Genomic DNA, 6,068 nt, shown 5'->3' with positions numbered 1-6,068 from the left:
ATTATCATAGTTTTATAAAAACATTTCATAAAGAAGCAAGAAAAGCTAAGTCCTTCAGTCGCTGTTTATATAAAAAATATAAATCAGTTAAATAAAGCCTAAAAAATGCTACCTGGTCTTGGTCTTCATCTGGGGTGTTGAACACAAAGTTATTCCCAGCGATTCCTCTTCTTTTCATTTTCTGTCCAATCAATCTCCCGAGAAAATCCCAGCCATTGCAAGAACTTTCCCAATCACACATTCTTTCAGAGGCTACCAACCTTTTCTGAGGAAAGAATTCCAGACGAAGTTTTCTGACGTTCTTTGGATACTGGAAGCAGTGTTGGAGCATAGATTATGTGATGCATAAATATATACGATTACATACACACATGCGCAGACACATACATACTTACACAAAAACACACTCACGCATACATACACACACACACACACACACACACACACACACACACACACACACACATATATATATATATATATATATATATATATATATATATATATATATATATATATATATATATATATATATATATATATATATATATATATATATATATATATATATATATATATATATATGTGTGTGTGTGTGTGTATGTGTGTGTGTATGTATATATATATATATATATATATATATATATATATATATATATATATATATATATATATATATATATATATATATATATATGTGTGCGTGTGTTGTATATATATGCATGTACGTATGTATATGTCTGTATAAATTTAAATGCCATAGTTATTAACTTATCTTTATGTCCCATTTGTTATGGGACTTGCCATGCGTATGTATATGTCACTAAGCCCACTGTGCTTAGAAGAAGCGAAGTCTGATAATGGAACGCCACGCCTATAAATGTAAATCATGCTGGATTTTCGTCATTTTGCATCAAAGACACCAGATCTACAACTGCGTTCTAATATTCTCTAATATTTATTGAGGTAGAATTTGGAAGAGCATCGTCACAGCAGTCTTGTGACTGGTCACTTGATTGCTCTAAGACCCTGAAGTCTCTGAATCCAGTTTGGGCAAACTTTTCATGGAGACATACAGAGCTTTGGATCTGGACACAGCTGTTACAGTTGAGGAAGATGGGAATATGAAGAAGTTGCATAAACGGAAGAACATTTTGTAGTGTTGATGAGCCAAATGATGATGATTAGCTTAGAACATTCATGATATTTTACTATGATTATTTAATAAAACATTTGTGTTCATATTAAACAACTTACAACAAACTAATTCAGTGTCAGTAATGAAACATCACTAACCATAATCAGTATCTGGTGTGTACCTGCACTATATACCAGTAAGCTATTTGAACTGAGACCATATCATAGGCTTGCATTTTAAGCTATGTGTTGTCAGTTTATAAGCATTTTTTTTATTCCATGGATATATTTAACTCTCTTGTTTGTGATGTGATACCAAGCATGCTGGATAATTATTCATATAAAACATTACTAAGAAAACTGCACTGATATAAAAAATAAGATTGATTTGTTATGAAAATTGCTTCCTATCAATAAAAAAACAAACACTCACGCGAATGTATGTTACAGTAAGATTGTGAAACGAGGGATTTCACGAAATCCCTAAAATCTGCAGGGGATTCAGGAAATCATCAGTTCTCCTAGGAACAATTGATCAAAGAGGGGCTAGTACTAAACACGACGAAACAGTGATTTATGTACACTGTTTCACCGTGTTAATACTAGCCCATAGGGGATCAAATGTGTTTCGCCGTGTTTAGTACTAGCCCCTCGAGGATCAATTGTCCCTAAGTGAAATGGAGATTTCATGAATTTCCCTGAAAATTTCATATATATATATATATATATATATATATATATATATATATATATATATATATATATATATATATATATATATACACACGCACACACACACACACACACTAACACACACACACACACACACACACATGTGGTAATGTATATATATATATATATATATATATATATATATATATATATATATATATATATATATATATATATATCCTCTGGGCCTAAATGCCATATATTTAAACATATGCCAACTCTGTAATAATAAAAATTCACCCACACACTTCAACTGATAGAATTGCAAGTTTAAACATGAGTCATGATTTATGTATGATAACTTTGCTGTATTCCTAAAAAAACACTCACAATGTTGTGATTAAACTGTTGTTCATTAAAAATTTAAAGTGATATCAACACACCGCACTATTAACAAAAGGTGAAATTTGAAAAAGGACTTTCAAGCACCTGAGCACTTATGGGGATCACCCTTCAGGTGTGTTTTTGTTTTATTTTTCAACTTTTCGTCAGTGATACACTATATATATATATATATATATATATATATATATATATATATATATATATATATATATATATTTTTATATATATATATGTATATATATATATATATATATATATATATATATATATATATATATATATATATATATATATATATATATATATATAAACATATAAATATATATATATATATATATATATATATATATATATATATATATATATATATATATATATATATATATATATATGTGTGTGTGTGTGTGTGTGTGTGTGTGTGTGTATGAGTATGTGTGTATATATATATATATATATATATATATATATATATATATATATATATATATATATATATATATATATATATATATATATATATATATATATATATATATATATATATATATATATATATATATATATATATATATATATATATATATATATATATATATATATATATATATATATATATATATATATATATATATATATATATATATATATATATATATATATATATATATATATATATATATATATATATATATATATATATATATATATATATATAATTGTGTATTTTCATGTGCATTATATGCATTGTTAAGAGTTTAGGCTAAACCTAAAGCAAAAATGTTTTACATAGTACTTATTATTCTTATTTAGCGTAAGTCAGAAAGTGGAATATTCTGAGGACAGTCTGCGATGTCCTTCAGATTAAAATATTCCCTAACAATGAGTGGTATAATGGTTGACAATAATTCTAATTATCTGTCATCTATTCACTTCTTATGATTGATATGTTGATTTACTTTAAGTAGTTTTTTTATGAAAATAATGCTACAAATGTCATGGAAATTCGAAAACAAAGTGAATCGAAACTTTACTTGACCAGCGTAACCCTTTGGCCAAAATGACGTTGATATAAGGGTAGGAAAACACAGAAAGTCCCTCCCACGGTGACATTATGTGCTATCCCCAAATTTGGATAAAGCCCCTTTATTCGACATATTTACTCAAAGTCCAATTAGTGTAAAGAATATTAATGGAATTGACGACGCGAAGCCTAAAATTGAAGTTAAATACCCATAGACTATTGTTCTCACGCACAGGAAAAACATCAGTTTACACAAATAGTTCGTTTGCAATATTTTAATTTATTATCCATTCAAAACCTTCTCGCGGAAGGTGATAATATATCTTCATAAATATGTAGGAATTTCAACCGAAACTTTTAGTTCGTAATTTCCTTTCTCACAGGTTATGACACACACCCTTAAACAGTAACTACCATATATATATATATATATATATATATATATATATATATATATATATATATATATATATATATATATATATATATATATATATATATATATATATATATATATATATATATATATATATATATATATATATATATATATATATAAACACACATTTCAAATTGCTAAATTTTTGATATTTTGCAACTTAAACCGGTGTGTTTAATATGTTTAATGTTTAAATAACTTGTTTATTGAAACAAGCACATATAGATCATGAAAATGCACTTATATGTAATGATACATTATATAAAAAACGACTTAACAGAGATAGAATTAATGAAACCGAAACACTTAAGCTGATTAGAATAAGTTCTTTGTTTCTTAGCGTTTGTTATTTTCCGTAAAATAAATTGTTTGTTACAGAATAAAATAATTTTATAAAACCCTTAAATATATCAAATATCATAATATGATGCGGTAGATAAATTTGCTTTCATTCAGAACAGATTTATATTAAAAAGGTGAAAACTTATTTAAAAGATCTGGAATGTAGCGTAATTGGAACATTTTGTTTACATCGGATTAGCTAAATTCTGCCATCCAATATTGCTATGAAAAATGTCAAGGATATAATTTTTTCTTGTCCATAAATCGTTTATTCACCATCATATAACATTTTTTAGTGCATAATTATATTATTGACAACAGTTTAGATTACTACCTAACATAAACTAACATATGATATTTTATATGATTGTAGACAAATTCAACCTAATTATTTAGGACAAATTTAGGTTATGCTAGCCTAGTGAGGGTCCATTACTTTGCATAAAAGAGAGAAACATGACGGACATATTTTACTATAAAAGCATTCCTAGACCATATTATTCCACTTCTGTAACACACAACTGTTTTCTAATGACTGGTAAGTTATTACTTAGTCCAGATACTTAGTCCAGACTACCATGCACGAAATGACTTCTATTTAGGGTTAGTTTCAGTATGAAGTAAATTGGTTAATCCAGACATTCAGAATAACTAGGCAGCGTCTTCTACAACTAACTAGGATTGGCCAGGTTTTATTATATATATATATATATATATATATATATATATATATATATATATATATATATATATATATATATATATATATATATATATATATATATATATATCACATACATACTTATATATATATATATATATATATATTTTTTTTTTTTTATAAATATTTCAGGAATTTAATATATTTTCATATAGGAGCATCTTGTTACCCGAAGGGGAATGTTTTAGTTGATAATAAGTGGTCCTAAGGTCCTTTTTTCTTTTTACCTGTCTCGTGGGCTCGAACCACATGGATGACAAGAACTCAGGACTAGCCACCGTCTCGGCGGACATCTGGAAGGTGGCCCTGTCCCCGCCTTTGTCAGTGACACGAACTTCAGCACGTTTTAACGTCATTAAGGTATACGTGGCCAACAACTCCGTCCATTCTTTTAACCTCTTTTCTGTATTTCGCATTTTCTTTGAGGTATAAGTTGATCTAGACTAATTATTATATTGTTAGCTTCACCTGGAAACAAGGTTAAATCTCCTTTGTCGAACTCAGTTATTTATCAAATTCATCTCAGAATCGATATCAACCCACCTCTTCTTTGAGGTTAACCCTGCAGTGTAATCGTTTTGGTAAATTGCATCGCAGACCCTCCACGTAACAATATATGAATGAATTTTTCAATGAATTTTACCGTGATTCATATACAAGCATTAAGCTACAAACTTCCTTTAATATCCAATTCACTCTACCTCGGGAATAATATATTTTCATATATGTTACCCGAAGTGGAATTTTTAGTTGATAATAAGTTCGTCGTCTCGTGGGCTCGAACCATGGAAGACAAGAACTCAGGATTACAGTGACGCGAATTTAACCGAATTTTAACAAGTGAGGTATAAGTTGACACAGCCAACAAGTGGCGTATAAGTTGATACCAACTCTCACCTTACAAATCCCCGTCGAACTCAGTTGAATGAATTTTTTGATTCATATACAAGCATTAAGCTACAAATCGATATCAACCCTACCTTCGACATGCTAATTTTCCATGAATTTTTAGTGTCGTCTTTGTCGCACGCAGCCATATTATGAACGAATTTTTATCACATCATTCATATAAGTTGCTAACTCTCACCTCAAAAAGAATCGATATCAACCTACATGGTTGACATGCTAACCATGGCTGTGCGTTTGTGGGTTGATATCGATTTTTATCATCAACTAAAAATTCCCCTTTGTGTAACATATATGAAAATATATTACTCATCAGGTAAAAAATTCCCTTTTTGTATATATATATATATATATATATATATATATATATATATATATATATATATATATATATATATATATATATATATATATATATATATATA

This window comes from Macrobrachium rosenbergii, chromosome 54 (assembly GCF_040412425.1).
Source record: "Macrobrachium rosenbergii isolate ZJJX-2024 chromosome 54, ASM4041242v1, whole genome shotgun sequence".
Taxonomy (NCBI): Eukaryota; Metazoa; Arthropoda; class Malacostraca; order Decapoda; family Palaemonidae; genus Macrobrachium; species Macrobrachium rosenbergii.
The sequence above is the reverse complement of the archived record's forward strand: the minus strand, read 5'-3'. Positions refer to the sequence as shown.